The sequence below is a fragment of the Haliotis cracherodii genome, unplaced genomic scaffold (assembly GCF_022045235.1).
Source record: "Haliotis cracherodii isolate W230 unplaced genomic scaffold, xgHalCrac1.p SCAF_8, whole genome shotgun sequence".
NCBI classification, from domain to species: Eukaryota; Metazoa; Mollusca; class Gastropoda; order Lepetellida; family Haliotidae; genus Haliotis; species Haliotis cracherodii.
The window spans coordinates 46,064,261-46,089,414 of NW_027266341.1; the positions used below are offsets into that span (position 1 = coordinate 46,064,261).

The 25,154-nt window shown below is 39.9% G+C and overlaps 1 protein-coding gene across 1 annotated transcript in view; it reads right to left on the reverse strand.

Moving 5' to 3' along the window:
* The window catches only part of LOC139450710 (glycine receptor subunit alpha-2-like), a 48,879-nt gene extending 26,220 nt beyond the window's left edge, over positions 1 to 22,659 (reverse strand). Inside the window, exon 1 of the mRNA XM_071232512.1 lies at positions 22,352 to 22,659. The gene's annotated coding sequence lies outside the window, so the exon portion shown is untranslated. The remainder of the gene's footprint in view (positions 1 to 22,351) is intronic.
* Between the last annotated feature and the right edge of the window lie 2,495 nt (positions 22,660 to 25,154).

A 25,154-nucleotide genomic window follows, 5' to 3' on the forward strand; every position in this document is an offset into this window, starting at 1 on the left:
TCGGGGTGACGAGCTAACGCTTTAACCACTAGGCTACCCCACCGTCCCTATATGATCATAGGAACATTTGAAGACTTATTGTTCCTATGATCATATAGGGGCGGTGGGGTAGCCCAGTGGTTAAAGCTATGATCATAGGAACATTTGAAGACTACCATGTATCAAAGGAACATTTCAAAACTACTGCGTATCATAGGAACAGGTCAAGACTACTGTGGATCATAGAGCATTTCAAGATTACTATGTATCATAGAAACAGTTCAAGACTACTATGGATCATAGAACATTTCCAGACAACTATGTATCATAGAAACATTTCGAGACTACTGTGCATCACAGGAACAAAAGTTGTACGGTTATTCAATACTTTGTGATATTCAATTTGTCCTGACATTGACACTGATTAATCAATTTCTGAAGGGACATAAAAGAGTCTGCATGTTATTGATTAACTCTATTTCCTAGGCGAAATTCCTCGGATATGTATTAAATGACGTATGAAGGAAATAACGGGTGACCCGTTAATGTTCCAGTCTTTCACTGATGATCAATAAGCCCGCACTATCCCCAGAAACGGCGGCATGGTCCTACTTTTCTATCTAAAACGTTTACTTGTATATGCAGTTATTCTATGTGGGGGAACATGCGATTAGCATCAAGTAATCGAGTATCGGGATATGTATTACTTTTCACAGTCAAATCTGACATTGTATCGTTTGATTTACGAGTGCGTGTGCTTTGAATTATCAATGTATCCGAAGCAAGAAAACTGTTCACATTCAAGTAACTATGGCTATATGTACCTGATGTACCGGGAATATACGGAAACATAATTATTGCCGTTGAAAGTGATACGTCATACTTCAAGCCACGTGCAGTGAATGAATCACACCGCAATGAGTTGGCATTTAATTAATGTTTGTTTTTAAAGTCCACGGTGTTTTATTACGTGAATTCTGTTGTCAGAGGCTATACATTATCAATAGAGGTTTTCAGTAGTGAGTGAAATCGACTTAGATACACGCTTCAAATTAGATGGAATTGGGTTTTGTGATGAAATATTACCGTTACTTTGAAATTCAATACTGGCTTCGTAAGCGATTCAACAGAAGAGCACAGGCAGAATGCAAATATTAGTAGTGCCCATTTTAGCAGTATTTATCATAACTTGACAGTGTGAACTATGTCCTGTTCAGATAATTGAATAACGTCCATGATCATGGACCTTGGAATAGGAAATTGAATATTTATTTCAATGAACATATAACCAAGTAATTCCTGTGATGTTTGTCACATATTCTGAGCCTCAAACGAAACGCAAAATGATAGTGTCAATTCTTAGCACATTTATAGGTTTATAAAAGCGCATGCAAGACCGTGACCTGTGCTGTATTCCAAAATCGATCGTTCAAATTATTCAATCATGTTTATAATGACCATCACGTCAATACAGGTGCATTGCTCGATAGGCCTTTTACTTGGTGGTACGGGTGCAGGGTTGCATCCCTTGGGCGTTCGAGTAATGAATGTTCGTTGGTTTGAATCCTGGTTTGCCCAGATTATGTAACTAGGTTTGGTCAGTACCATATACCCGGGCACGTTGTTTTCACCAAAGTGGAAAACGTGTAAGATATGCATCACTTCGGGCCTTTCTCCCACATCAAGCTGACACACAGTGATATGCCTGCCTCCCCAAACCCCTCCCTCATGAATTCTCCTCACCATGCCGTTACTTCAGTCTGATTTGCTTCTGATTTCTGTTGATAGTGGCAGATCTGGCCAGTAAGTATTATAAAGGTTACTGCCCACTTTTGGTCAAAAAGAGAAGGCAAATACCACAAAATAATTGGATGCCTTAAATATATAATCTTATTTACAATTTCCTGACGTAAATTGGTTGACTTGGACTTGGACTATGACATTGTGCGCATAGGCACATTCACATTCGCCACTGTCTGGGTTTCGACGGCCTATATTTAAGGAATTTCTCTGTCAGGTCTTCTCATTAAATGTCAGAGCTAGTTGGTATTCATTGTCGTTGACGTCAATTTAGTTGGAACCAGGGTCAACGTGCGATCGGGAGCGTGCTGTTCTGAGAGGAGGGCCGTTTCAAAAGACATACATAAAGTATGCTTTGAGGGTGACCTTGAACGACAGAAGTACAGAATGAATCCGGTTACATGTACATACCGTGTACCTAAATACGACGTCGATAGTCTGCTTAGAGCCTTGATCTGGAGTGGAACAGAATATAACATATGTGTGGCGCTTGGTTAAGATTCTGCTCTTTCAACTATACGTATCCACATGGTATTGGGATCGAGTTCTGGTATTATTTAACACTATTTATACTTTTTGTATAGGTCAAGTATCCAAAGCGGCATACGTGAAATTAGACGTTTGATGAATGGGATCGTAATCTAATTATTTTGGACTTATATCTCCAAACTCGAGAAGTAGCCAATGTTAACTTATAACATTAAAATCATGCCAACGCAATATGTTTGATGCAAAACCATTTTGTACACATGAAATGTGTGATTTTATCTTTTGATTTATACGACTAAAAACAATCACTTCGCAATGACACTTGCAATATGTATTTGTTCCTTGTGTGTTTCATGCACATGATATATTCATTCTTGATATATGATATTTTGAACTTTAGAGTTACTATTTTGTAATTACACAACGTGGTACAACAATAGAGTCCCAATGGCCAGTGTCCACAATAAACATGAGATACAAGTTAAGGCTAGTTAAGGCTAGTTACATCCAATTACTCTCAATAGTCAAGATGGCACATTCTTCATCATACTGCGTTTGAATACAAACTCAAAGCATAAAACGCCATTGTAACATAGATCGATAGAAATGCATAGGTAATCGATAAACATTGTTTCTCTCCTGAGAAGAAACTGCTAGCCTAATACTCAAGGAGAGCCGTTACATAGTTATCAAGGTTAAGAAGGAATAACATAGCAATGCAACTAAAAGTGGATTTTTTTATTCATCAGTTAGCTTATTTTCAATATCGTATCACCAAGGACAGACATGGGAAACATATTTACTGGACAAATCTCATCTCCAGACGTAGTTTCAACACTTGTCAAGAATCAAGCCTGGTTACATTCAGAGGCTTGTTATCCAGCACTCTGAAGCGTAAACATGTGCAATCAAACCTGTTGAAACAATGTAAACTAAGAATTCAAAGAAAAAATGTTATTTAGTACGCATGCCATTCAGGTTCTTTGCAGTACATATATACTACACGAACACGTATAAACTAAGGCCGTGTTGTTGTTTATGCAATGTTAAATGATGACGAATAGCCATGAACACCCCTGACAGTTGACAGAAAAGGGTCTCCTCTTCCTCTGACTGCTCGTAAGAGTTGACACAAATGGTATTTGTATGGTCAAGTCATCTAGCCTATTGTTCCCAGACTTTGTCTGATTCAGATGCGGTAAATTACTGTCTGTCGTGGAAGTAGTAATTTACCTGACCAAGGCGGAAAACATTTTACCAGTCACTGTGCATGAAATACGTGTGCATGTACACATATTGGTTCTGATTTAAAAAAGAATCATTTTGACATAAACCACTGTTTCTTTATAAAGATTACTGTTGTTTTTTTACACAACTTTTAATGCACATGATATTCATTAAGCATTTGTTATTTATTGCAATGTCGCCACCTTATTTGCAGTTACATATGTTTACTGTCAAGATCACATTGTTTATATTTCTTGTAAGATGGGTTGACTGAATGCATTAGAATGTGGTTGGACGGTATGTAAGCTGTACGCACTAAAGATGTTATGTTATGTGAGATAGCTTGGGTGAAGAGTGAACGTCTTTTGTCGAATGAGTTGTGTGACTTAATGGGCATTTGAAAAAGCTGTCAACTAAAATTCAGGGCAGTTGATGGGACTTCTAACCTTGGTTGGACGGTTTTGGTTTTAGTGTGGTTTCCCAATCTCGTGACGTAAGTTGCATTAAATTTGTATATTGTTTATGCTTATATTCATGTAGATTGAACATTAGACCATGTATGTATACTGTGTATAGTTTTATGTATAAAAAGTATATATGTAGTGCTACCTTAGCATACGGATGTAGGAATATATATGTTGTAGTCACTGTGTATATTCATTGTGAATGAAGTTATTACAATCTGAAATATCTCACACAAACAAAGTTCTGATCTGGCCTTGTTTGGGCAGTCGTCGTCGATTTCAGAACAACCCCCATCACATTATATACATTTACTTCGGATATAGAAATTGGTTATTCTGAACAGTACTTACGCTATGAATGTTGAATAACTTTGTGCTATTTAGTTATTCTGAGTATAGTACATGCCTGATGTATGTTGAGTAACCGTGTGCAGTTATTCTGAGCATGCTCCAATGCTCATCTGTATGTTAGCTAACTATAAGTGTACCATTCTGAGTATATCATGAGGTGTAAGGTGAATGGTTCCTGATATGTACACAGACGTGTATGTACGTAGACCCAGAGGGGCCATCTATGACGTTTAAGAAGTTGAAGGTGATTTCAACATTGTGTGTTTCTGATGACAACATTTACTTGGTAATACTCTCAAAAAAAGTAGGGGATCATGAAATATAAACGTTATGAACGGTCATCAGAATAAAGATCACCTTTGACAAATGTCTGACAGAGATTGTTACTGTTTCCCCGGAAAAACTGCATGTGGTTCATGAAATTTCCTTGTGCACGTTGCTTCTGACACTAAAGTGAAGGTCGTCAAATCGCTATGAGCCCTAAGTCTACTTGTATAGATTATTTGACATAATATGAGCAACACATAATATGAGCTCTCTATTTTAATTCTTTAATGCAGTATTTGTTGATCAGATTTGAAATGAGTCGGAAAGGCGTGGTGAACGCCCAAAGGCTATAGGTTTGCCTTATAATTTAACAGGTGGTTATGGGCCGGGAACGCCAAATTGGAATATAAGATAGTCCCGGGAAAGCCGAACACCGATTTTGCTGTTGGTACCACGAGCACCAAATCGAGGGACTAGCCGTGAATGCGGTGAACCGTGACTTCATACCGTTTTATGAAATAAACGAGGCATACTGAAATACATTAGTAGAAATACGCTTTATAATGTAAACCAATTATTCAGAAAGAGTGCAAATACATAAAATGCATAAAACAAGATACAGTTAATTAAAACAGACCATGTGATTATCAGTTTACAGGCAGTGAGTCTAATCAGGATGCTGATGTGTTTTCAGATAAAGCTCTTAAGAAGATCAAAACTGTTAACAGGTTGTTGCCTGTGTTTACAGTTGCAGTGAGTCTCCTCAGGATGCTGATGTGTTGATAGATAAAGCGCTTGTTTTAGAGGATCAAACTTGCCGAAAAGCTTTAATTTGATATGCTCAATTGTAATAATTTAATAACATCGTTACGGGTACAGAAAGAACGGCTGGCTTTCAACCCTGAGGTGAAGAGGGTTTGTTAGGCATGCATTTGCCGTTCCCATTGTGTCACTCGACAATGGCAGAACATTTGGGTTGGAGACGATTGCCGTTAGCCCAGCAGGACCTCAGAGATTCGACTTCGTGGATGCCACAACACTTGGATTAAAGGGAGGCAGTTCAGTCTTGCCATCGGGAACCACTTTGGCAACTCTGGTCATCAGACTAACAACAAACTTTAAGGGGCACAACAAGAACAACCAGCTGACCAGGACGAGCCACTCTAACACCTAGGAGGTGGTGCAGCGATTCCACAGAGAGAGCTGTTCAACACCGAAGTCAGCATCCCGAGGTTGGACGGCAGTCATCTGCACCTCCCCGTACCTGACATTACCGTCAAATCGACGACCTCCTCAGATCATTGAAGGGGGACGTCGTCAACCACCATATGTGTGACATTGACTTAACAGACCATGTGTCGGAACTTTGGACTGAACATCGATATGAATATATCCATTTTAACATTTTAACTTAATATGCATGAATAGGGTAATTAAATTGATGAGCGGTACTCCTTTGTTCCCGTTGTATGTTCCTGGTACCGGGAACGCCAAATCCGAAGTCAATGAACCGTGTCTAAGCCCTTATTGGTCCCTGAACGCCCCGAGGAGATTTCCTGCTAAATATCAAATTTGGCGCACTTGGCCAACACCAAACGAGTAGCCATATGTTCAATGTGTCTGTGATTTGCATACTTTGGAAAATGTTCCTGCTGACCAAAAATACCAATGATTGGCCTTTGGTCATCATCACAAGTCCCGGATCGATTAATCAGAAACCAGACTCTAAGAAATCGAAAACCAACATCCAACAAAATCGCTGTTCACTTACGCCAGGCCACTGGAGTTCAAGTTACTGACTGGACGATTAGGAAACATCTACATGCAGCTGATCTTATTTTAGAGGCGAGACATGTATTGTGTAAAACTATTTCATAGACTATGGGTTAGTCTACTGTCCACAGTGCACAGTGTCAAACACCAACAGCAAAGCATCACCAAACATGCATCCTATGGCCAGCTATAAATCCTGACCTTTAGATCATCTCGGACATGATCAGGAGTCTGTTGAAAAAGGCTGTGAATGAAAGTTGAATAGTGTCTGGTACTGTTGTCAACCACTGACTTGATCTACAGGTTTTCGTATATAATGGTTTTGGAGCATACATAAGGATGTACTGCATTTGAAATTGGAGTTGGACATACGTGAACCATTCCCAACAAATATAGTATATAATTGTATTTGAAAACGAACATGTACTCCAGGCCAATACGCCCACGGTTCTCGAGGTTATCTGGTATCAACTGTGGTGAGTGAGTGAGTAAGTGAGTGAGTATGGTTTTACGCCGCTTTTAGCAATATTCCAGCAATATCACGGCGGGGGACACCAGAAATGGGCTTCACACATTGTACCCATGTCGGGAATCGAACCCGGGTCTTCGGCGTGACGAGCGAACGCTTTAACCACTAAGCTACCCGACCGCCCCCTGGTATCAACTGTAACAAACACGAGCTATATAAAGAACCTATTCAATAACGCAAATATTTAATGTGCCTTTATATAAGATAACTGAAAACATTATAAAAAATAGAAAACACATTTGTGTTTTGATAGGAACCAAGAGGCAGACATATATCGACCACAGTAATTAACACAGTTCATGTTGATCAACAACAGCGTCATGAAATATTGCTACAGGGAGTATGCTTACAAATCCCATGTGCCACAATGCTACAAAAATGAAAGTGAATCCTTTCAAGACAAAAACTATTACCATTTTTCAAAACAACTATAACCAATCATTTTTATGTTGGAGAGCATGTACGAAAAGATTCTCGTTTTAAGGGCTTCGCTGTCAGAGGACAATTTATAGTCAACTAAGCTGAAATTATATAGATAGATAGATTAATAGTTTCTTGGTTGTATGTGTTTATTTTATAGGCAAACATGTCTTGAATATGTCTATCTGCGCGATTATTTAAAGTCGTTCTTGTCGGTATTTTTCAAATGACTTAAAAATAATACGGTGATAGAGAGTTAAAATTTTCCTGTATATGAGATGTAAAATGGCGTGGATTCAGTTGTTTCTCAATTCATTTTATGTTCAAAATTGCCGTTAAGTAGAATCAAAGTGTCTATGAAATGTGTAACAGGGGAAGGCAGCTGATGTGTATAAAATTCATTTGCATAGCTACCATAAAAATCGAAGTTTATAGGCAGCTAACTGAGGCGGAAACACTCGGCTGAAGAGCCTCGATTGACTTTTAGACATTAAGATGCACATATGTATATCCCCAGGCCGCCCCATGTAGAAGAGGCCAACGCCGCTGCTTTAGTTAAGTAGTAGATGATAATGCCATTCCTCCAACTGATGTATCTTAATGGTAATACCGCTGGCTTATGTTGCTGATTTTACTTCTATCTTACATTCATGAATACGGTAATACCGCTGGCTCATGTCGTGTTGTATGTTGCTGGTTATACCATTATCAAACAATGATTGCATATGGCAATACCGCTGTCATGTTGGTGGTTATACCATTGTCTTACAATAAATACATATGGCAACACCGCTGTCATGTTGATGGTTATACTACTATCTTACAATGTATAAATATCGTTGTTGCCGCATCTCAAAGGGTTAACGGCAATAATGTTGCTTAGGAAGCAACTACAGTGTGTTACATATGACAGTGCCCTTCAGCTAATTACTGAATAATAGCCAGTTGTCCCGCTGGTTGAAGTAGTACGCGGACATAACAACTCGCGATCAGTTCCATCCAATTACTTCTTCCCGTCGCTTCTTGGTCATACATTTTCTGTGATAAAAGTTGTGTGCAGGAGATAGTAGTTGTCTACTTCATTTCCTAATGATGTGTGACCTAGTCCTTATATTAGTATAATATTCTCATATCTCATTTCACCACAAGAAATAAGTGAATGATTCCAAAAGCAATAGATCTAACTACAATGGAAGGAGAGGCCCCGGGAGGATGAGAGTAGCTGCTTCGCGACATCTGTGATCATCGCCCCAGAAAGGACACAAAGAAACCCTGCACGTCACGTTACTCGATGCTGCAATGTATTCATCCACCGTGTACAACGTGCACAGTGAACCACCATAACTCGCTTTATTGCCGCCCCAAGGGATCATAAATATTAAAGATTTGAATCATGTTATGACATTTCGCATGATCTAAGTCTTGTGGGTTTCGATGGCTCTTCGAGCTAGTTCTCAATGACTAACTTGAGGATGTCTGTCTGATAAGATGTACATTTGATACAGTGATTGATCTCGGGTTTACAGTTCCTACAACAGATTATACAAAAGCTCAAACGTTAGTACAATAGTATATACACAGTAGTTTATACAATATTTTATGCAAACGTTTACACAACAGTTCAGACAACACTTTATGCAGTATTTTATACAATAGTTTATGCCACAGTTTATATAGTTCTTTAGTGTTCATAAACAGTTTATGAATACTTTATAAAATAGTTTATTTAACTGTGATGCAGTGGTTTATGCAACAGTTTTTACAGTAATTTCTATAATGTATTATACAATAGTCATGCAATATTTTATACAATTGTTAAACGAGAAGATATTAAAGGTTGTCTTCTACACGACAACGGACACCCAACCTAGAGTTTGTTTTGACATTGCATTAGATTACAAATGTTGCGAAAATCAGATTCTTTGTGTTTTTTAAGGTTTGTTTGCTCAACATGCAACTGCATTTTAGATAGATAGATAGATAGATTGTCTTTATTTCCTCCAGTACTGAAGATACATTATATAAGATACATTGTAGATACATGAAATAGATTAAAACTAAACAAAGTAGTTACATGTCATGGTGAAGGGGGTATGAACAAGTGTTGCCGCTTGTTAACGTAATGAGAGATTAGTAACATAGTTTCGCCCCATATTTCAAGCTCAAGGTTTTTCATGCAATCAGGCAGTCCACCTAAGAGGAAGGACATGATAACATCATCATCATTTGACCAAAGGTCAACAAAGGAATTCGAATCTGTGATATCAAAGATATTTTCGAAAATTTCATTTCTTTCTTGCATATTCATAGTACATGACATAAAAATTTGTTTGACCATGTCATGGGCTACAGTTCCGCAATAACATTCTCGTGATTCAGTCTTAGAGCATCCTATTTTGACCATATTAGACAGAACATAAAACGTTGAAGGAAATCGTAAAGAAAGTTGCCAAATCCTGTGTTGACCTTCTGATCTGATACCAGTTTATCTTAACAGGCCCTGTCGGTCGCACATTTGTTTCAATAGCCTAACAGAGTCTACATTTCTTATCTTTTCATTCACAAGACTAGTCCATTTACATTTACTGGGAACATTACAATTAGCTATGTAATCATTCAAGACATGGAAAAGATCGTATTTATGTACAAGGCGAAGCATGTTAAAACAGGGAGATTTATGTTTTGTCAAGATCTGGTTGACATTTGTATTGCCCAAGACTGCCAATAAATAGTTGTTTGAAATAGAAGTCGCAGCTAGATCGACGCAGTTTACCAAATAGGAGCAGAGCTTGTTTATCAATGTACGCCTGAATGGTAATAAGATCTAGACTATCCAATACAACTTTGCTTGGTGTAAGTCTTGGTAGACCCTGTACTTTTTTTACTGAAGTAGCGCTGTGGTATTTCCAGAAATTCATACTCTCTACCGGTAAGTTGCCCCTATACATTGCATCCATATAAGGCTCATGGCAAGATAACTCTCTGTAGTATTCGCACAGTTGCAATTGGGTTCAACCCACCGAAATACAAACCATTGTTATGGTTTACATTAATAAGTCTTTTCAGTTTTTCACATGCAATACGCGAGCGTTCGAGTGTTGAGATACTGTTACTAAGGCATACACCAGCATACGTTACAAAATGTTTGTGTGGCAATTCTATCTTTCCACAGGAAACATGAGGGTCGGGTACATTATATTTACAGTGCGAAAATACTACGACTGCACTTTTCTTCACATTATAAACCAGACGCCATCTACACGCATAGTTGTGAGCAATATCTAGCAGGTTTTGCAGTGCTGATGGAGAGCTACTGACAATGGTTGTATCGTCTGCTAGCAGTTGACCCGGATAGTGACCCCAAGGTAAGCGGAGGCCGTAGCCAGAGCAATCAAGCTTGCAAATGAGATCATTGATATACACTGTGAAGAGTACACGTCCTTGACCAACACCTTGATAGATAGAAATACATCTGAGCTGTAGCCTGCGTATGTAACATATGATTGCATGGACGAGTAGGCATTACGCAAAAGACGCCATGTTTTACCAGTTATACCCATGTCATATAGCTTAAGGAATAAGCCATCAAGCCATACTCTATCAAATGCCTTTGCGTTATCAAGAAATGCACAATAAACAACTGATTTTCTTTCCGTATAATATGCAATGTTTTCGAGGAGGCTGAAGCAGGCTGTTTCAGCCCCTGCATTTTTGCGAAATCCGAATTGTAACGGATGCGGGAAAACACACTTTCTGTTAACCCACTTTTCAATTCTGATAAGCAGGAGGCGTTCAAAAAGCTTACTGAGGACAGATGTTAAGGTAATCCCTCTGTAATTGTTTGGGTCAGACTTGCTCTTACTATGACCTTTGTGAATTGGTAAGATCTTGCCTACGTGATAAGAAGATGGTATATGTTCATATTTAATTATAGCATTGAACATTGTAGTTAGATGATCAAATAATGATCTACCTGCACGTTTAAGGTGTTCATTAGTTAGGCAGTCTGGACCAGGGGATTTTCCCATTTTCAAGGACTTGACAGTACACCAGACCTCTTGGGAGGTAAAAGGATCGGATAGCGGTGAATCAAGCTTTTCCACATCAGGATTTTTATAGATCTTTTTGATTAATTCTACTCTTTCCGTTACATCAAAGGCAAAAGATTCATCAAAACAATCAGACATTACAGGTGTAGCTAAATCAGCAAAATACATGCCGAACGCTGAGCATATGTCCTCTGGCGTCGTTGAAGAAATCCCATTAACAGTTAATTTTGACATTTGTCCATTCTGTCTCGATAAGCGTTTAGTCACTTTCACATATTCGTTAATGTCCACTTCAGCAGCTTTCGATATTTCGCAGAGTTTATCGTCAAGACTGCGTTGTTCTGATCTGCGATGGCTTTTTCGAAATTCACGTTTAGCGTCTTTGTACTTTCTATAGTGTTCATAGTCTATGTTATGAGATTTTCCCGAGTCACGCCGGAGTCCGCGACATCGTCTCATTTCATTATGGAGAGGTTTCAAGCCATCTCTTTTCCAATATGGTTTCAGGTACGAGCGATATCTGGAGCATGGTATACTGTTGTTGGATGAATCTCTGAGTGCCTGTACGATAAAGTCGTTGTAGGAGTTGATATATTCTGCAGGAGTTGAGTAGCATGACACATCAACGCACGTCTCTCGGAGATGGTTCTCAGTCTCATACCGGTAGAGCATCAAGTCAACTTCACTTGCTTTTTTCCAGTCAATCTTGTCACCACCATAGTGTTTACTGGAACCGGCGACATTAAGACACACAATTATAGGCAAGTGATCAGACACACTGTAGGGCACACTAGTGTCAATCATATGTCCAGTTACACAATGGAGGTATTCTTTATGTACAAACACATAGTCAATGAGAGTTCTCGAAGAATTATTCTTTGTTGAAAATGTATATTGAGACTGATTATCCAGAGGAACAATAGAAATAAGATTTCTTTCGGTGAGTGCTCTCTGCAAATATGAGGCACGTTTTCTGGGTTGAAGATGTTTGCGCAGATCTACATTAAAATCCCCCAGGAGAAAAGTGTCACCTTCGTGTGAATATTGATCATACGTCGCCATGGTAAAGTCAAGAGCGTCTATATATACACTATCCAAAACATTGGAAGATGGCAGAAAACCTGTTCCAATGACATAGATCAGTTCTTCATTCGTTTTAAGTTTTAGACCTAATATACGGTTCCGGCTATTGGTATCCAGAAGTGTGACCTTGCACTGTTTTGATTTTCTGACGAATATCGCCACTCCCCCAAAGCCTCTGTGACCCTGGGGAACACCCATAGAACATTTAGTAAATACTGCAAATTGGTCGTTAATGTGATACAGGGTGTCTTCATTCTGTCTATCAAGCCATGTTTCACACACAAACATTGGATCACAGTGGTCTAATCTGGAGGACAGTTCATGCTCGCTTTTAATAATGCCTCGTATATTCCATGTTGCAAGTCTGCTTATGAGCATTATTAGAAGTAATGGTAGCATCACTTGAAGTTTAATACATTTCCCCATAATTATTTATTGCTATTGAATGTGCTTGAACTATCCTCGTCCTGACCATACCAGTATTTCCTTGGGACCCACTCGCGGCAGTTTAGATTTTCTGGCCAAAACGTATCATCATCAAGAATGATTTTTCCACACTGAGGAGACACACTGATTGATATTGGGTAAGTCGGATTATATCCCTGCCAGTGTTTCAGTAGGGAGATCTTGTGGATTATTACACCCCTCTCCTCAGCATAGTTAGTAATGGCATCTTGGACAATATCAAACGACTGTTTCGCACAAACATATGACAATACAAATCGTTTAGTTCTGGTACGTGATGCCCCCGAGAATGCACGTTTCCATTCTTGGGAGAAGTTAACTGTGCGCTGTTCATTGGTGTCGATGTGTTCCTCAATGGACTGGTTATCCTGTGTTATCTGCAGGGTGTCGGCGTGCCTGGTCTGTGGGGGTTGAGTAGCACGCTTGGCTTGAGCTGAGGCCTGAATCAAGGGACAGTGGCTGTGGGCTGGTGCGTGGGGTGATGGAGACAGGCGCTCAGCTGGGGCGTGGATGTCAACAGTTATCTCCCTTTCATGGCGGGATATTCGAGTTTCTGGTGGACTCTTGACAGCTTCTGAGTAGAGTAGCTTATCCGTCGTATTCATGCAGTCTATTTTACCATCGATTGCGCTTGTTCGCTTGTTGATTGATGACATTGTCTCGCACAGCTTGTCTTTCAGTAAGATATTTTCACAGCTTTTGTCCTTCAGTTCACGTTTTAGTGATGTAATCTCACTGCTCTGTCGTTCAAGACTGGAGGTCAACTTCTGCACTTCTACTGCATACGTTTTGACTTCGTTATTTTTCTCATCCCATGCTGTTATTAGTTGTCTCATATTACTCTCATACCTCTCTTGAAAATCTTGTAGTTTACCATTAACACACTTCATCTGTTCTTTCAGATCATCATGAAACATGATAAGTTTGCTCACAATGTCACACATTACATCATTATTTGACCGATCATCACACACACTATCGTTGCCGACAAGGTGTTCTCCGCTTATACTTTTAGAGCGTACATGATGTTTCACACGACTCAGGACTTCATTTTGAACAACATGTCCAGGGATACATCTTTTGATATATTTGTACAATAGATAGATGTCAGATGCATACTTCTGGGAAACCTTTTGTCCACCACGATGCACACGTCTTGCAAGTATACCTTCTGGAAAATCACTATTTTCTTTCTTTGCTATATCGTAGAGTGAGAATCTGACGTCACTTAAGTATTTTTTATCATTTTTGTAAGCGTCCATAAGCTTGTTCTCACATGTTACTTTGTCGTGTTCAGCAAGGATATCAGTAAGTTCATGGAGTATTGCATAATCAGTGGAATCGGGGGGTTGAGTACAATATGCAGGCGATGACTCACTCATAGTGACAAATCTGGGTAACACAGCAGGTTACAGTAATTTCTATAATGTTTTTTATACAATAGTCATGCAATATTTTATACAATAGTTAAACGAGAAGATATTAAAGGTTGTCTTCTGCACGACAACGGACACCCAACCTAGAGTTTGTTTTGACATTGCATTAGATTACAAATGTTGCGAAAATCAGATTCTTTGTATTTTTAAAGGTTTGTTTGCTCAACATGCAACTGCATTTTATGATACGGGCATATCTCAGGGGAACTCCTCTAGCTTCTCTATAGTCATTCACAGTGAATCCTGAGCTCGCACCACAGATTAGTCAGGCAGATCAGTAGAACTTAGCACGTCTGAATTCATAACAGTGTCAGTTGCATAGAGAGACCAATTTCGAGAGTAAACAGACCCACAGCTCCGCACATTAGTGATTTATATTTCATACATTACTGAAGGTTCGATCAAAATAGCTGCATGTCCAGCTGCTGTGATGAATACACAAGGAAGCTGATTACGATATCGATGTTCGAGTTCAAATACAAAAGTGCACATCCACTTGATAACAAAGTTCACACGAATTGAACACACATCTCCATATAATATGGCGGATATGATCTTCTCTTTAGGCTTAGAGGGTATGGTATTTATTTGCTGTAAACTTGAATTCATATTACGTATTTTTCATCCTGACAAAGGCTGTGAGATAAACAAAGTAACTCGTAGAGTAGAGGGAGCGAGGAAGGTTAGGTGTTTAATGTTTGGATAATCTACTTAAATGATTGCTACTACCACTTCTACTCAAGCGATAATTCAAAATATAATAGACCCGCGAAGATCCGGGGTAGAATAGGTCTTCAGCAACCCATGCTTTCCCGATAAGGCAACTATGCTTGTCGTGAGAGGCGATTAACCAGATCGGGTGGTAAGGCTCGGTGACTTGGTTGATGAATGTCATCGTATCTCAATTGCGTGGATCGATTCTCATTATATCAATCACTGGATTGTCTGCTCAAGACTCGATTATTTATAGACCGCTGTCATGTACATGGAATATTTCTGAGTACAGCGTTAAAAGACAAACAAACAATATATACTTTTGCTGAAAACAAAATCCAAACGAGGATGTCTGTTGGTGCAGTCGTGTTTGCGACTTGCTAGCGATCGGGTCCCGACTAGGTCCTTTCATTGCATAAGAATAGAATTTCATCACTGTACTCAATAATATTACAGTTGGTAGGGTTAACATTTGAAATGTAATGAACAATAAAAAAATACCACACAATAAAAACAGTTTTTGAGCAAAATGTGAAAAGGGACTATTCTTGGAGAATCAGAGACAGAAAATAGTTAATTAGATAATAAGAACAATTATAATCACTTCCAGAAAGAGAAAAGGCGCATTCCGCTAAAATCAGTGATATGCATCATTTGGTTCCTTACCGAAATAGAATATCAATTACTTCAGGTTCACTAGACCCCTTTAACCATGTGGATTTCAATCTAATATATTTGATATCCATTCGTAGAAAAGCAAACATTATACAGAGGATCAATAACCTTATTTTAACTAATTCGATCTGCAATAAATACTAGGTTTGGGGTGATGTTGTGATGTCCTGTATTGATAACCATGCTGAGACAGAAACCAATTTCTGTAGTAATCATTTGGTGTCCTATTTTATAGTTATCTAGACCGACATATTTTCTTTGTTTGACTGCCCGATTCTGAAGCTATGACTTTGCCGGAATTTGGAGGAAAAGTGGGAGGAAATCATCACAAAAAAAACATTGATTAAAAGGCCTACACATGTTTCATTCTAGATTACATTTGCGGAAACTCCAACAGTGTGACCAGTTCAATTAACATCACAACGAGAATACATATTTACAAAGATATTTGGGGTTGCAAAGCATACCTGTATGTGCACCTAGTGTAGCAATATGGTTGCAAAAGTTCATTTACCGTGAACATTGAAATCGCCACATGAAGCAAATAGAGAGTCTGGAACACCCCTAAAGAGACATTTTACACTACACTCTGTTTGAAATGAGCCGAATGAATATGTGTAAAGTTTGAATTAATCAGTACACTTCAAAATCCATCTGGAAATTCAATTGTTCGACACAGGTAATCTGCAGATGTTGAGCTGTTACATTCGTGTTCTTGTAAGTGTACATTAGCAATACCTAGTCGAATCTTCTATTTCAACGAATCAACGACAGAACATTTTCTTTTCTTTGAAAAGAGGGTCTCTTTAGTTTAAAGCGAAAATGAACAATATTTAAGCTATATGACGGAGCCCTGAAAATACTGGAATCGAGATCAGACAATCCAGCGATTGATATTGTAAGCAACGATCCACGCCATCGATGTACGGTGACGCCCAGTCAACCTAGCCTGACCGACAGATCCATTAAGTCGCTATTACAAATGCATATGTTGATGAGGACCCGGAATCCCACGAGGAAATAGACTTTACGACGAAACCGTAATAGCATAAGCCTGCAGTGGTCAAACTGAAATATGGATGTTTATTTTTGAGTAGTAAGAAGGCCACGATCAGTGACAAGAACATGTCTGCATGTCTCAAACTTTAAGCTACATTTAGTAGACACTAAACATCTGCGTTCACCCTGTGATGAAGCTGACGCTAAAATAATATCAAACCTCAGGGGCTCGTGACTGAACAGGCTATGGATCTTAAGGCATTTCTAGCTTGGAAATTGTGGGGAACTGATGACAGGCCACTGTGCCACACTGACATAATATCATATGCTATGTTGTTGTATTTAATGTTGTAGTAACATAAGCGATACTCAACGAGATGTCTTTGAACTTGACGATTAATTGATTCTAGAAAGTATTCACACGCCAGCGTCCACTATGAACGTTGCATACAGACTCAAAGAATTGTTTTCAGATAAGTATGGCAACATGATAGAGTTGAAACATTCATCTGCAAAGCTGACTTATTGGCAATTGTTATAATGTCAAAGCCTTTCGCAATTAATATATACAGCCGCCAGACATCCTGCTCGTTGTTTTGTTAACTGTGTGGTGAATTCTATTGATACCATCATTTGAGTGAGTGAGGCGGAAAAACTAGCTGTACCAGACAGACATGATCTGATAAATTATTCTGATTGTTCTTCAATTGTTAAAACACCAGGGACATGTTAATAATATATGAGATGCATCTAGTGTGAAGGCTAATGAAGTCCATGCAGTTATAGGGGTCAGTGTTCCGTTGTATTGCCATTATAATGACAAACATGTGTCGTATCAGTTTTGTTGTAATGCTGGGTGTATACACATGTTGGTATAAAAGGGAACATTATCTGGCTTATGTTCCCACATGAGGTGTACACACACTGTTAAACATATCTTCTGTGTGATGCTGCCAGAATGATACTATTGTGCTGCACATAATTCATTAGCTGAACCGTGTGAGTTTCTTGCAGTTAACGAAATATACTCAACACAGGAAATATTTGAATAGAGGTTCAAGTGACCCGTCATGTATTACAAGGGGATGGGGTGTTTATCAGGGGATTTAGATGCATTAATGTACAGAAAGTGAAGTGATCACACTTCCCAAATGACTTGTGACTCTTCCCTGAGATCCTCTGCCCACTCATCACCCTGTAATAAATGACACGTCCCTAAGCTTCATGTAACGTACGATGGAAATTTAGAATGCCAGACAGATGGATACATTTATATAAAACATTCGCAACTATATTTAAAAAGGGAAAGGATATATATGGTATTAGTGAAATAACTATGTGCGAAGCATGCCAACTGTAATTGTTCATACTTCAACATTTATCAAAGGACAACACAGATTCACTGACAGGGAATTACACGTTACTGCTCACTGAAGAGTTACGAGTAAGTCCTTGTAATTACACATACCATGTCGAATAAGATCCGACGAATATACGACCACTCGCCTTTAAATGAGTGTATCGAGAGATTATGTATACAAAACAGGGTAATGATCACCCGCTAGTCAATGTTTATTTTGAAACACGCCGCTGTCAGCAACATATGGTTCGCGATATGCACTGAGATATTATGAACGGAACATGAACAAGCGCGTTAAAATAGTCCCGACCGACCACTGGAGGCTCGAACATGCAGCCATAGTTTCCCGAGAAGACATTAACATAATCAAGACTGGCGTCCCTTGTGTATGGAATATATCGTAAAGACTGACACACATTTACCGAAACATTTTATGCATATGTATGATGCTTTACTAGACGATCTTCTGTCGGCAGGTTGTATTACTCTCGAGAAGCGTGAAGCGCAGGTATTTTGATAAAAACGAAGTAGCAGGGAGCAAGATGCTGTCGGGGCAGATTTGCACATGCAGCTGTTAATGAAACTGGGTTATACAGAGAGGGTGTTGTTTTGAAAACGATACGGAACGTGTCCAGTCGTGAGTGAGCTGGGTTTAACGCAGCTTTGAGGGTATTTCAGTTACATTTCAGTTGTGGCGTGTCATCTTGGTGTGGGAGGAAAGCCCGAACGTCATGCAAGTCTTAGATTTTACTCATTTGTGAAACCCGCGAGCATTGGTGTGGTGCTGACAAACGTAGAAACATGTTGGCGAACTGGGATTCAAACCCATGATAAAGGGACGCAACTCTGAACAGCGAATTATAATTAGCCTTTTATTAGACTCTTGGTCACTCTTCCTTTAGCAGAGGTCGGAACTAATGTAGGAAAAATGTATTATTAGGTCTCTCTCGATTTAATACATTTATAACAACATGTATAACAACGGCAAGTAAGAATAAAGGATTGAACACTGCACTATGGCACTCCCTACAAGAAGCTTTTCATGTTAAGTTGTCCCGTTATGTTAACCTAGATCTATTCAATGCACCTATTGCAAACATCATCTGTTAAATGAACTGCGTGTCTGGAAGAAACATCCACGCACTCTGTAGGCAGTATGAACTACACCTCTCACGCTCAAACCGGGTCTCGTTAGTGCAGACGAATTCATTGCCAGTTTTAATGTTAATTCAGTAAGTGTCAGCTGTTGTGGATTCAAGAGTAGGTTAACCCTCTTTCTAATGTAAGGTGTGGATGACTTTGAACTTCATTGTATTATCTTAACCACGTCACAGCTTAATGACGGAGAAAAACAAATATCGCTACAGCGTCCATAGTTTTAACATTGGAAGCAATATGTGATTAACACAAGTGACATCAGGCTGGTATTCAGTGATATATTTTTATCTACGTGTATTGAAGGAAATAACAGATTGATGGAGGAGAGTAAGTACATTGTCCAGTCGCTGGTCAGGGTTGCAACAGCTGAAGCTGACCAGTGTTGTGAGAGGCGATAAAGACAAGTGGACGACACGGAGCGTAGAAATGGGTTGTTTAACAACACTGTAATCAATATAATTCATAAAAAAATATATTATGTTTTAACTGTAGCCGTTCCAGAAGGAAGAAGCAATGCTGTTCCCTGAGAAGGATAGTCATGTCCTGCTGATCTGCGGAATGGCATATTCCACTGTTTTCCGAGACAAACATAAAATATGTAATCTCTTCCCTCAAATTAGCAGTTCATGTGTTGTAATGTACAGAGGTTTGGCATGTTAAGGTATATCTGGCACCATTCAATCTTCGTTGTGCGGGACAGTTCCTTATAGAATTACAAGTTGTTTAGGGAACACTGATAATAATACGCACAACCCAGAGAACATGTCCAATACACACACATGTTTACTATATAGTTTCCTTCTAATCGCGTAACATCTGTTGCAGGCTTCAATTCTATGTCTGTTGTAATATTCACAATGACCTTTGCATTGTGATTGCAAATATGTCATGCATAGAGCACCACAACCAAATCATTCAATAGTTAGCCGCAACATCATTTACCCAACAATCCGATCCCTGCAATTGTGCTTTTGTTTGCGGCAATCACCATAGCAGAAAGTACAGAAGATGTCACTTTTATGAAAATGTAACTGGTAACCAATGGCAGATCATACTTGACCTGTGCATGCCACAAATAGCACAAGGTTATGTTGGCTTGTGCCAGCGTGTACATCATTGGGTTGTACTGTACTGTACTGTATTGTCATGTTGACCTTCATTACAATAAATGCAACTTGTATTAACCCGTCGGAGCGAGACCCTGTTTTCCAATACATAGAAGTGAACACTCCCCTAATAACGCATTCACAAGTGTGAATGAGTGAACGTTGTATCAAGCTACATGACAGCGACCTGTAAAAAAGCCCGATTCTGCCAACGAAATGCCAACTAGTGGTTGAGAGCATGAGCAATGACCCGTGTCTGTTCCTGATGACGGAGATTAAGACGACACAGGGTGACATCATTAGCCAGCTCATTACGGTTATGGGGAGCTGAGGCGGATTCCGACCGGGAACCGCTCAAAAGAAAGACTCCCAAGCTTTCGCTAGTGTCCAATGACCCAACATGAATAATAGTTTCGCGGTTAACAGTGAAACATAAATATTTAACGACACTATTTCAAATAAGTATTGAATTGAACAAGGAAAACTCACATTCCAGATTTTTAGCCGTTTTATATTAGTTGCATTTGTATATCACAACATGTCAGGGGGGCACGGGTGGCCCAGTCGTCTAAGGCGCCGCGATTTGCTGTGGAGAGTTGCGTCCCTTTGGTACGGCATAAACCTCTGATTGTGGGTTCCCAGTTCGCCCCAATTATGTTTCTAGGTTTGTCAGCACCATACCCATGCTCTTGGGCTTCACCGAAGCGGTAAACGTCTGAGACCTGCATCACCTCGGGCTTTCCCAGAAAGGCCATTGTTATGATCAATCTGTCAACACCATATATAGCTGGGTCGGTTTGGCTTTCCTCAGACATCAAGCTGACACGCCGCGATGTAACTGGAATACTGTTAAAAGCGGAGTTCAACCCAACTCACTCACTCACTCACAACATGTCAGCTTCATGTGGGACGAAAGCCAAACCGACCCAGTGTTGACAGATTGATCATAATAATGGCCATTCTGGGATTCCCACTTTTAACAGGGGAAGCCTTGCACGCACATTAGGATGCATGTTTTCACAGCAAACTGAGGTATCAACTACCTCCTTAAATAAGACAAGGATTGAAGGAAAGTAAGGGTAAACTATGATGAAACGCGATGTTCTGCTAGCAGCGGCAGCACTACAATGTTATGTGTATGTTGCTCAGAATGTATACATGTCTACAATGCTGATTTCGACCTTGGTCATATATACATGTGCGCACAATAGGATAACTTCAATAAGAGTATAATTACACATACCACAGAAGGTCATTCAGCGAGCCGATGGCTAGCCAGGTGGCTCTGTACTTCGTATATGTCACCATAACATGAGGCATGAAACGTTTGCTACAAGATACCATGCTGCTACAGACATTTACCAGCTGATCCTATTCGGTAATCGTGCATAGAGGTGGTTTCAGATACACATTGTAAATGTCTGGCACGGCAATAGAATACTCTTCCAATATATCGTGATAATGTCGTTCAGATGTGATTAATAATTGCTTAAAAGGGGCCCGAATTAGTTCACTTAGATATGAGAAGTGATTAGGATGAGATCAATTGATTTAATGTCATCTAATGTCTGAGAATTGTGTTTTGTGTTCCACATTCGTTTGTGTTCCGTGATCAATAATGTTGAGATGACGACAAAGGGTTTTCCATCAAACCGGAATGAGTAATTCATCAATGACAATATTTTACACCAAAGTCAATCTTAAACCTTCGTCAATCAAACGGAATGATCTGTTGAATATCAGTTAACAGTAATACGCATATTACTCTATATGGTTATCACATGTGACTCTAACCTTAGTCAACATACAATCCTTGAAACGCTTATGATACACGTAAACACGATGCTTCGGGAGACTAGTAAGCACCGATAGCAACAACAATCTTATGTTCGGAACGGTTAGACATCAGAGCTTATCGATAGAACATGTAAACACACACTTCCTCAAGGAGACTGAAAATGCTGTACACGCGGGTGAAGGAGGCTGTGACAGATCTTTCCTACTCACCAATCTTCACTGGAAATCCTCTCATAGAATGAAATTTCCGAACACAGTGATCTCCACTCAAGGCTGTGTATACGTTGAAACATACAGGAAACCGTCGTGAATGTGCTGCTAGGACTGACTGGTGTGGCATCTGCTATAATTGGCTCGCGGTATCTCTAGCGCACCGACTCAGCGTTTCGCTCACTTTAGCATTGATCGACAGAGAACTAAAGCGTTGCAACCATAACGCCATCGGTCGCCTGTGCCAGTTTCACGCATTCATATGACTGACGTGAACAGTGTACGGACCCATGTCTTTACTTTCTCCTTCACAGAAAGGCTTGATGCCGCTAGTTGGAACAGAAATTCTATTAAATGCTAAATTGTTTCTCTGTCAACCCGTGAACAACATAAACTTCAGAGTATAACATACTGAGGATCGATGTACATTGTCACATGCGTTTCGTAAAATCAATAAGAATATATATTACTTATGGACAATTGCGAACTGAAAGTAAACGAGGTAGTCTGTTATCGAATATATGTTTGTGTGAATGTGTGTCACATGTGTCGTACCTCTTGACTAGACACCGCAGTAAGCTGCACAATACGTCATCGGGATCGATATCAATAACTATGACTTGTGTTGGACATTTACATGTAGTTTTAGCACAAATTCATATTACTAATTATATAACGATGGAATACACGCATATCGTATATCGCTTTTGTACTGTATGAATGTCACAGTTTCATTTAAAATCAGCAATCCATGCAATTGTACATTTCATGGACATTAACATTTAGTGAACATATTATTGATAGACAGCGACCACACAGTCCAACAGTATTTAACACTAGCCAGTTGTACGAGTACCACACGTATGTGTTGGCTCCTTGTGCATCAGTATTTAACACTAGCCTGTTGTACGAGTACCACACGTATGTGTTGGCTCCTAGTGCATCAGTATTTAACACTAGCCTGGTGTACGAGTACCACACGTATGTGTTGGCTCCTAGTGCATCAGTATTTAACACTAGCCTGGTGTACGGGTACCACACGAATGTGTTGGCTCCTAGTGCATCAGTATTTAACACTAGCCTGTTGTACGAGTACCACACGTATGTTTTGGCTCCTAGTGCATCAGTATTTAACACTAGCCTGTTGTACGAGTACCACACGTGTGTTGGCTCCTAGTGCATCAGTATTTAACACTAGCCTGCTGTACGAGTACCACACGTATGTGTTGGCTCCTAGTGCATCAGTATTTAACACTAGCCTGTTGTACGAGTACCACACGTATGTGTTGGCTCCTAGTGCATCAGTATTTAACACTAGCCTGTTGTAAGAGTACCACACGTATGCGTTGGCTCCTAGTGCATCAGTATTTAACACTAGCCTGTTGTACGAGTACCACACGTATGTGTTGGCTCCTAGTGCATCAGTATTTAACACTAGCCTGGTGTACGGGTACCACACGTATGTGTTGGCTCCTAGTGCATCAGTATTTAACACTAGCCTGTTGTACGAGTACCACACGTATGTTTTGGCTCCTAGTGCATCAGTTTTCAACACTAGCCTGTTGTACGAGTACCACACGTATATGTTGGCTCCTAGTGCATCAGTATTTAACACTAGCCTGGTGTACGAGTACCACACGTATGTGTTGGCTCCTAGTGCATCAGTATTTAACACTAGCCTGTTGTACGAGTACCACACGTATGTGTTGGCTCCTAGTGCATCAGTATTTAACACTAGCCTGTTGTACGAGTACAATACGTACGTGTTGGCTCCTAGTGCATCAGTATTTAACACTAGCCTGTTGTACGAGTACCACACGTGTGTTGGCTCCTAGTGCATCAGTATTTAACACTAGCCTGTTGTACGAGTACCACACGTATGTGTTGGCTCCTAGTGCATCAGTATTTAACACTAGCCTGTTGTACGAGTACAATACGTACGTGTTGGCTCCTAGTGCATCAGTATTTAACACTAGCCTGTTGTACGAGTACCACACGTGTGTTGGCTCCTAGTGCATCAGTATTTAACACTAGCCTGTTGTACGAGTACCACACGTGTGTTGGCTCCTAGTGCATCAGTATTTAACACTAGCCTGTTGTACGAGTACCACACGTATGTGTTGGCTCCTAGTGCATCAGTATTTAACACTAGCCTGCTGTACGAGTACCACACGTATGTGTTGGCTCCTAGTGCATCAGTATTTAACACTAGCCTGTTGTACGAGTACAATACGTACGTGTTGGCTCCTAGTGCATCAGTATTTAACACTAGCCTGTTGTACGAGTACCACACGTGTGTTGGCTCCTAGTGCATCAGTATTTAACACTAGCCTGTTGTACGAGTACCACACGTGTGTTGGCTCCTAGTGCATCAGTATTTAACACTAGCCTGTTGTACGAGTACCACACGTATGTGTTGGCTCCTAGTGCATCAGTATTTAACACTAGCCTGCTGTACGAGTACCACACGTATGTGTTGGCTCCTAGTGCATCAGTATTTAACACTAGCCTGTTGTACGAGTACCACACGTATGTGTTGGCTCCTAGTGCATCAGTATTTAACACTAGCCTGGTGTACGAGTACCACACGTATGTGTTGGCTCCTAGTGCATCAGTAATTAACACTAGCCTGGTGTACGAGTACCACACGTATGTGTTGGCTCCTAGTGCATCAGTATTTAACACTAGCCTGTTGTACGAGTACCACACGTATGTTTTGGCTCCTAGTGCATCAGTATTTAACACTAGCCTGTTGTACGAGTACCACACGCATGTGTTGGCTCCTAGTGCATCAGTATTTAAC